At 49.0% G+C, this 10,092-nt stretch overlaps 1 long non-coding RNA gene across 1 annotated transcript; it reads right to left on the bottom strand.

The window, feature by feature from the left end:
* Positions 1 to 235: 235 nt before the first annotated feature.
* On the bottom strand, positions 236 to 782 carry LOC113028807 (uncharacterized). Its single transcript, XR_003273282.2, has 2 exons — positions 492 to 782; positions 236 to 413 (listed from the first exon to the last, which is right to left on the bottom strand). It is a non-coding gene; the product is annotated as an uncharacterized LOC113028807 (long non-coding RNA).
* Between the last annotated feature and the right edge of the window lie 9,310 nt (positions 783 to 10,092).

Here is a 10,092-nt window from a genome sequence, read left to right as displayed (position 1 = left end):
GTGTGGAGGGTCACCAAGAGAGGGAGTGTTGATATGAGCCAAATATTTTACTGCTACTATTCATAACCACCATCATTACAATTGCATTAATAACATAATCTACAGCATTGATATTTCATTCACATGTTTAAACATATTGGCACCCAATTAGCCTTTATTACAGGTGCATTTATAACTGTCACGGTCTGGGGGGCAGACCGTGGGGGATGTTGGAGAAAGGACCCAAACGCTGGACTTAATGAAATGAACAGTGGGTTTATTTACAGTGAGGTAAATGTACACCACACATTGAATCTCCAAAAGTGCTCCCTCGACTCCCGTGACGTGTCTTCTCCCAAGTGCTGGTATCCCGTGCTCTCTGCCCCTGTGCCTTCACACACCCCGTGTGTCTTGCAGTCCTGTGTTCCACTCTCCTGAGGAAAAAACACAGACACAGCCGTTATGGCACCAACTCCAGCAGGCATACACTGACCAGCACTACAAACACTGACATGGAGTCTAACTCAACGATCCTGCGCCGGAGGAAGCTCCATCGCTCTGTTAAGTAGCTCCCCCGACGATCCTGATCAGAAGCAGGTGTGTGGTAAGCTAGGCGTGACCAGCAGCTGGCAGGGCCACACCCATCAGGCCTGCAGGTGGCTGTCCTTCATCCTCCAGCCTCACACACATACACACACCAGCATTGAACACAAGAACACAGTGCAGCAAACATACATCCAATACACTAATAACAATAAAGGTCCACACTGTTCACGAACCCCGAGTCCCCGGAACCGGGTCCGTGACAATAACCCCTTTAAACTGTTGAGTTTAAATTTATAATCTTAAATGCTTATATACTGATTATATTACTTTATAAGAAAGGCCCAACTCTGAGTACACTCTGTGCCAAAAAGTCCTGACAGGAAACAACATGCTTTTGCAGAGCGTGCTTTTGCACCCAGAAAGTGAAACTAAGCAGAGTGTAAGAGACGTGGAGCTTAGAAGGTTAATCCTACAGTAAAAATAGTAGCTGAGCAAAGGCCTGAGTGTATTCAGCAACCTGCTGCGTTTGAGTTTGCTTGGTAACAGATGACTCAGAATAAGTCAGGAAGTATACTTCTAAAATGTCTTTGTTTCCTCTGTAAAGTGTACATTTTTTGGTTGTTATTTTGAGGAGCCGTTTGGATTATGCTATTTGAATAACCAGGTTATTCATTATTATCTTTTATTTGTTTATATGCTTTTATTATGTCAGGGTTCCTGGGTTGGTGACCCAGTGTTTTCAGTTTTGTCACATTTAGGTTATGTTGCCACATCAATGTTCTCACTTCCTGTTTTTTCCCTGTGTCAGCTTGTCTCTTGTGTCATTAGTCAGATTATGTTCAGCCCTGTACTCACCTGTTTCCAATCATTGCCATCATTCAACATGTGTATTTAAGTTCCTCGGGTTCACCAGTTCTTTGTCGTGTCATTGATGTTGATGTTCGTGTGATGTTGTCCTTCCCGTGTGTTCTCTCAGTTCAGTCAGTCATTCAGTGATCCAGCCAGTCAGTGTCCGTTCACCCTCTGTTCATCCTCTCCTTATAATAAACCTTCACCAGTCTTCACCTACCTGCGAGTCCTGCGTTTGGGTTCCTTCTTCCTCGCCTCCACACAACGCCTGACAGAATGACACGACCCGTGCCACGAAGACACGATTGGAACCCAGCGGACTCGGACCTCTACGAGCGGCAGGAGGCAGCGCTTTCCCGTTGGGCAGAGGAGCTCAGGGGAAAACAGCGGCTCTTCGCGGAGAGAGAGCACGTCTTCGAGGGACTCTCCTGGCTCTGGGCGGGCCTCGGAGACGCCGCGTTCCCTCACCTGCACCGGAACATTTGCCGCGGAGAGTGGACGTTTCATGCCGCGCTTCGGCTGCTCCCTCTCTCGCCGCTCCGCTCCTCGCTCACACACCCGCCGCCTCATTCGCCGGACCTCCACCTTCGCCACGGCACAGCGGCTACGCCTCCCACCTCGGCTCAACGGAGGCAACCGCGCCAGAGGCTCAGCTGTTTACCCCGGCTGCTTCCTCTTCCCAGAGAAAGCGGTGCACACGCCGCCATAATATGGACCATTTTCAGCAACTCCTGGTGGTGAGTGCCAGTGACTGTTTTCCACACCCTTCGTCTGATTACTCCCTTAAAACGCACAGTACACTCACTTCTGATTCATGGGGAGTTTCCTTCCTAGAGGACGATGTGGACTGGGAAGACTTTTTCTGCTCTGCTCCCTCTGAGCTGGGATTCATTAAGGACAACCCCCGCACTTCAACACCTCCGGAGACAGTTCAACTAAAGACTGTAAATGGTGATGGCAGAAAGGCCAGAGCAATCTCCGATAAATCTGTTACAGTCCGTGTGTATGCAAACCCTAGGCCTGCTTACTCTAGGACCGTTTTATCCGAGCCTGCTCCTTCGTCCACCTGTCAGCCTGTTCCGGTTTCATCAGTTCCGGCCACTGTTGAAAATACTCATGCACCCAAACCTGTCAGTATCACTCACCCAGTCATTATCTCCACTCCCGTCAGTCAGCCTATACCCACACCAGTGCCAGCTCCCAGGAGGAGGGCAGCTGCGACCCAGTCTACCTCCACACCCGTTCCTGTTTCTCGGGTGGGGGTGACTGGTGTCCAGCCACCTCCCGCACCTGTCCCAGCGCCCAGGCTGAGGGCGGCCAGGATCTGACCTGACCCCCCTAGAGGCTCGGCTGAGGCTCTCCAGCCAGCGCCCTCACGCTCCGGAGGCACGGAAGAGCTAACCTGTCCACCTGCTAATTCGCCAGCCCATCCATCTCCTCACTCAGCTTTCCATGCCCTAGCACTATCTCTAGTTAGGCTAGCTGACCTGTCCCCTGCTCAGGCACCAGCCTTACTAGCCCAAGCTGCAGCTTTATCCCCCTCACTAGCTCAGTCTTTAGCTCAGCCATTAGCCGTACCAACCTCAGCTCAGCCATTAGCCTCACCGACCTCTGTTTATCCATTAGTCTCCTCAGTCCAGTCAGTTCACTCCCCTGCTGTTCAGCCTTCACTCCAGTCCCCTGTAGTCCAGTCTCCTGCCCTCCAGTCCCCTGTAGGTCAGTCTCCTCCTGTCCTCCAGTCTACTCTAGTTCAGTCTCCTGTCCTCCAGTCCCCTCCAGTTCAGTCTTCTGTCCTCCAGTCCCCTGTCCAGTCAGTCCAGTCTGCCCCTGTCCAGTCAGTCCAGTCAGTCCAGTCTGCCCCTGTCCAGTCTGCTCCCGTCCAGTCAGTCCAGTCGCCTCCCGTCCGGCCACCTGTAGCTCAGTCGCCCATTCTCCCGCCGTCTGTAGTCCAGTCTTCTGTAGTCCAGTTACTCATTCACCATCCTGTTCAGTTCCCTGACCTGCAGCCACAGCATCCAGAGCCAGCTGCGAGCTCTCCCGCTCCTCAGCCAGGGGTTTCCGCGCCCGCTGGCCCGGCCGCTCCTCAGCCGACTATTTCTGGATACCGCGGTGTGTGCCGCTGCTCCACTTGGGAGAAAGAAAAAGAGAGAAGCTGACTCTGCGACGCGAATGGACTCTGTGGATCTGTTGTTTTTACGTGTTGTTGGTTTCTTCTTCTAAGGATTAATTCTTCTGTGGAGAGCCTGGACATGAACATTTCTGCTGGCTTTTCATTCCCCTTTCCCTCTGCTGAGACTAGACTGACTGTAGCACATGTGAGTGATAACTTGGCCGACTACAACTGTTGGTGCTGGTCTTCGGCTCAGTATAACGAAACGATTTAGAACTAATCTTGGATTGAGCTCTAGTGTTGCAGACATGCTATTGTAATAACATGGTTGTGATCACTCCAGTCTAATTTCAGTTGTTGGGCGAAATTTTATTTGTGGTTTTTCTAAATTTAATCTTGAATGGCATTTTTGCAGTTTTGTCTTTCTAGTCTGACCTAACTGACTCTTTTACTGCTATATCAATAACTGCGCTGTGCCCTGAAGCGGCTTAATTTTTTTTTGAAATCGCAATGGCACACTACCCAGACGACTCTGACTCAGACATGGAACTTAACTCGCTACCTATGTGCCAGATAGTTGAAAATGTGACTCCTAGCCTTAGCCAACAAGTGGTGGAGTTAAGAACTGAGGTGAATAAGCTTAGTGATTGTTTACATGACTCACTGAACATACAGCAGAGTTTAATAAAGCAGTGGGACCAACTCACAACGGGGACCTCTCCCCCTCCTGCAGTCCCACAGTCTCCTGTTTTCCCAATGGCCACATCGACACCTCATGTTCCTGCTAGGGACAAAACTGAACCCACCAACAGTACCAATCCATTCCTGCCCAGCAACCTATTTCAACCTACAAATCCTTTCCTCCCATCTCACTCACTCGAGCTCAGCAGCACTTCCAGAGTGATTGCGGCAGCTTTACATCACGCCAAACTGGAGCCTCCTGTGTATGCTGGGGACGGCAAAGTGCAACCTGAGGACTGGTTAAATGCAGTTTGCACAGATGTCACAGGGTGGAAAGGGACAAGTTATCTAAGTTTTTCTACTATGCATGTTTTGCTGTGTTTTACCTTTTTAATATTTTAATATTGTACACTGGCTTATTTTTGAGTTTTACTGCATGTTTTAATGGTATTTATTTGGTGACTTGTCCTGGAAAGACTCCGCCCCTACCTGATAATAAACTGATCACACCTGCGAGAGATCCCAGAGAGGCCAATAAGAGGGCCTGACAGACCACAGGAAGCAGTTCGACCGAGAGGCTAGAGAGACGGCCAGGAGTAAGTGGTGTCAGGCGGCAGCGCCTGCAAGCCGAAGGGGCTGGTGGAGCTGGGCGTTAGGGGGAGGACAGAACACCAGCGCGCAGAGGACCAGCGCACAGGGCACCAGTGCAGAGAGTGACAGTACCAGCGGGGAGAGCGGAGACAGCACCAGCGGAAGGCACGGGACGGCTGTGTGGCTTTGCAGTTTTAAAGAAGCGGCGGGCGGAGTTGAGAGCTCTGCCCACCCGGGGTAAGTCTTCGACTTATCCCCTTTTATTGAATAAAAACTGCCGGAAGAATAGTGACTGCCGCTCCTCCCTTTCTCTAGCATATCAAGACGCGAATGCGGAAAGGAAGGAGAGGACTCTGCTGGGTTTCCCTTTTACTTCGCTGGATTTCTTCACTCCCTGGGACTTTTATGCCGTGGTGGATCCCACTGGACTTTTAATGTTGTGTTTTATTGATTTTTATTGTGTTATCCCTTGGCCAAGGTTGTTTTAATTCATTTTACATTTTTAACTATTTAAATATAATAAATTATATTTTTAATTCTACAGTTTTTTTTATCGTGTGCTTTCCCTTGGCGGCTCCACTGCTCTGCCCGCTTTAAGGAAGGTTTCCTTCCTTTTAAAAAAACACAAACCACCTTGGAAATAAAATCAGCCTTTCCGCTCCGTTACACATACAAAGCCTCATTGAACCTAACCGATGGGCAATTGCTAAACGAACTGCCACACTTTCTTGCAAAAGAGCCCGGGAAATGGTTCAAGGCATTGAGCTCCCACATCACATCATGGGCTCAATTCTGTCAACTGTTTAAGACCGTTTTTCTGCCCTCCGACAGCCAAGAACGCATCCTGAGAGGAATTTTGGATCGTGTTCAGGCTCAGGACGAACCGCTCCCAACCTTTGTTGCCCACATGTTGAGTGAGTTTGACAAACTGAAGAGTCCTCCACCTGAAAAAGACAGAATCGACCTAATTAGTAAACATGCTCTTGAAAAATACAGAGTTGCCCTGTATGGCGCTAATGTCACTTCTGTAATGGACCTGCTGCTACGTGCTCATGAGCTTCACTCAGTGCTTAGACCACAAAGACCACAGCCTGCTTTATGTGGCAAAGACAACTATAAGCCTGAACCGTACTGCTTCAAATGCTCTCAGTCACTACACGCACCTGCCCAAACTGTAACACCCAACCTCATTTGCCACAACGAGCCTCAAACACCACTAGGCATGACCCAGTCCAGCCATTGCCGGCACCTGGCCCCTCTGACCCTGGCCATGAAAAGGTGGAATTAAGCAGCACCACATCCCAGCCACAATACAGGCAGTCGGGAAACTACAGGGGGGGGGGAGGACATTTCACAGAGGCCAACCTTCCCCCAGTTACTATTGGAGCCTCACACGCCTGATTCACCACAGGGTGGACACAGTCTTGGACACTTGGAAGACAATTTTTCACAAGTCCACTGGAATACCCCACTAAGAACAAAAGTGAACTTCAATGCTTCATCTGTGGATGCTACCCTCGACACGGGTGCTTCCCTCTCGGCTGTACGAACAGATCTCATTCAAGTAAATGACTCTTACCCTAGAAACACAAGTGAGTGGAATGGTCCTGCAGTTAACCTCACCAATAATGCTCCCTGTATCCCTGAGGGTGTTATTTGGCTCAATATTGGATTCATGAACAAGAGCTTTTACCGGCATTTTGCAATAATACCGGATTTGTCCTCTCCTTTCATTCTGGGAATGGATTTTATGGCAAGAGCTTCTGTTTCTATTCACATTCCCACTAGAACAGTCTACATGGGCAGCTCCTGTAGTCATTGTAAATAGAGCGGCCGCAGAACCAAGGTTTTGTGTGGACTTTCGAGGGCTCAACCAAGTTACCCGAAAAGACTCTTATCCCCTGCCTCGTGTAGATGAGTCTTTGGACTTTCTGGCACGGGGAAAGTTTGTCCCCACATTGGACTTAGCGCGAGGCTATTGGCAGGTTGCTGTAGCAGAGGACTCGAAGCCTAAAACTGCCTTCATCTCTCACTCTGCAACGCACCTGCAACTTTTCAGAGACTCACGAACTCTGTGAGGACCATGTCACATCAGCCCTGATCCTGTCATTTCCAGACTTCAACAGTTCCTTTTCCATTCACGCCGATGCATGTGACATTGGTCTTGGGCAGTGTTGATGCAAAAGGATGACAAGGGTCGTGAGTATGTTATGACTTTTGCTAGTTGCTCCCTTCACAAAGCTGAACTCCCCTACTGCACTTCAGAGAAGGAGTGCCTTGCTGTGATATGGGCTCTGGAACACTTCCGCCCATATGTTGAAGGTGTTCATGTTACCATCTTCACTGACCACAACAGTCTCAGGTGGCTCATATCTCGTCAAACCCAACGGGCCGACTCGCCCGCTGGTCACTTCGTTTGCAGTACTTTGATTTCACAATAGTGCACAAACCTGGTGCACGAAACAAAGTTCCCGATGCACTGTCACACAACCCTGTCATGAATCGCTGTGTGGCAGGCGGGAGTTGGACCCAAAATGCAGGACTCACAGACTCGAGGGAATGAACTCAAAACACAGCTTTATTTGCTGGTAAAACAAACATACAAACTAAACTAAACTGGGAAGCCACAAACTAAGAACTACAGCGAGACACAGGGAGATCCACACACAGCATGAGGGACGACGTCACGCTGAACAGAGGGAGACGCAGACAGAAATACACAGAGGGTTAACGAGGAAAGTGGGAACACACGGGGAACACAGGTGACACTGATAATCATAACGAGACAGGGCGGGGTGAACTGAACATGACATGTACGGGCGTGAGAGTCACAAAGTAAACAGGAAGTGCACAGAGGTTCAGACAGGAGGAGAGAGAGCACGGGGAAAACACAGACATAACGGGCTGGGGAAACATGAAACAACCACAAAGGGAGACGAGGGCTCATAAATACATAGAGGGCACACAGGGGGAAGAGAGAGCACGGGGAGAACTTAGACATAATGGGCAGGGGAAACATGGAATAAAACATAAGGAGAGACGAGGGCTCACAGATACATAGAGGGGCACACAGGGGGTAAAAGCCATGAAGGGAAAACACTTAGGGAACAACACAACAGGGCAACTCAGAAAACATGGCCTAAGCAAGGAACAAAATACAAACATACAAGGAAACTAAGAACACTGGGCCAACATGGCCCAGGACCATGACAAACCCTTTGCCTCTGACCTGTGACAGGCTGACTGATCTTTTACCAGATCATGCTGTCATGGGCAGCCTGGACATTCGTACTCTACCCCCCGTCATTCTGGCTGATCGTTCACAATTGAGACAGCTGCAGTTAGACGATCATGTCACAGGTCCACTCCTCAGAGACATTGAAGCAGACTCTCTGAACAGCTGGGACAATGCCACCTTGTTACAGTATGTTGTGTATGACTCTCTTTTGTATCACAGAGAACCCAAGTCCACGTCATGCTCAGTGTGCCAACTCACCAAGCCAAGTCAGAAAAAAGCAGCTGGTCTTATGGTTCCCATTGTCCCTCAGAAACCCTGGGAGTATGTGGGTGTGGATTTTGTTGGGCCACTTCCCTGCACCCCCACTGGTAATGCATATTTGATCGTGTTTGTTGACTATTTGACTAAGTGGGTTGAAGCCAGTGCTGTCAAAGAAGCTACCTCTCAGGTAGCAGCTGATAAATTCGTCACTGACATTTTTGCTAGACATGGTACACCCACTTACCTGATTTCTGACAGAGGGTCTCCTTTTGTGAGTGAGCTTTTTGAACATGTTGTTTCTGCCTTAGGCTCGGTGCACAGACTCACTACGGCATATCACCCTCAGACAAATGCTACTGAACGCGTCAACCGGACTCTGAAAACTGCAATCCAAGCTTATGTAGGTGATAAGCACACATCATGGGACAAGTTTCTCCCTCAGATTTGCTTTGCTCTGCGTACCTCCCCCCATGACAGTACAGGTATGACTCCTGCCATGATGCTTTATGGTCGTGAGTTAGACACCCCGCTTGACCTTATCACTCAGCCTTCTACAGCAGGTGTTGATGAACCGGGTGTGCCTTACCCTGAGACTCTGAGAGCCTCCCTGCAGGAAGCTCACGACCACGCCAGAGCAGCTTTGGACTATAGCCATGACAGACAAAAACATTACTATGACTTGAGACATCGACATGCCACGTTTCGTGTTGGTGACCTTGTGAAAGTTAAGACGCACCCCAGGTCAGACGCTCAGTCTAACTTTACTGCTAAACTTGCACCACTGTTTGAGGGACCATTGCGTGTATCTCAAAGACTCAGTGATGTTAATTACAGGCTCACTTGGGTGGATGCAGGTGTTTATCATGTTGTGAACATGCAGTCCATACCTGGGACTCTCTCACTTCCAAAGAACATTCTGTTTCATCGCCTGCTGGGAGAGAGACCGCAGAGGATCTGAACTCTGACTCTCAGGCCCACCCTGGCCCCCCTGCAGACACTGACATTGACTCTGAGCCATTCCCCTTTGATTTACCGGACATTGACTCTTCTTCTGGTGTGGGCGCTGTTTCAGACAGTCTTTCACCCAGATCTGTCCAGCACCAAGCTGCTGGTGGACATTACAATCTCAGGCCCAGACGTTGCCCAAGAGTTACGTCTGGCTGGAGCAACAAAAGATGGACTAATGATTTTCACACAACCAGGCTTGATCTGAAGTGAAATGTTTTGGCTAAACCTGTTTGATGCTGTCTTGTTGCATTGCTATTTTGAGTCGTGATATGTAGATGTTTCTGTTTGCTCCACTTAATCCAGTTTTGTGGCTCTGTAGTGCGTTAAGGTTCATTCTTGGCATTTACTTAAAAAAAAAAAGTGAAAAAACTAGGAAAACTGATTTTCCACTGTATATATTTGTCTTATTTTCACCAATTTCATTTTTAAATGGTCTTTTGCCCTGTGTGTGTGCACCAATCTTAGCTGTAACCTCTATGTATAGGGTACTGTTAGGTGTGGTGTGTGCTTTTTCAGCTGTGTACGGCTGAGGACAGCCTTTTTATCACCAGGGGGGACTATGTAACAGTTGCTGTTGTAATGCAGTGTACGACCACATGGCAGCGCCTCCTGTCTCATGACTGGTGTGTCACCCCCTTTTTGTTCTTCTTCACACTCCTCCTGTAATGGATGCTCCCGTGTGTACGCGGACTAGTGTGCTCTCGTGTAATGTGTGGTAGAGGTAGCACTTTTATTTTTGATATTGTCCAGCCTCAGCCTCAGCTTCAGCTTTGCCTGGTCCAGCCTCAGCCTCAGCTTGATATTGTAAATAAATGAGTACTTTTGGAAA

Source organism: Astatotilapia calliptera, chromosome 3 (genome assembly GCF_964374335.1).
Source record: "Astatotilapia calliptera chromosome 3, fAstCal68.1, whole genome shotgun sequence".
Taxonomy (NCBI): domain Eukaryota; kingdom Metazoa; phylum Chordata; class Actinopteri; order Cichliformes; family Cichlidae; genus Astatotilapia; species Astatotilapia calliptera.
The sequence above is the reverse complement of the archived record's forward strand: the minus strand, read 5'-3'. Positions and strand labels throughout refer to the sequence as shown.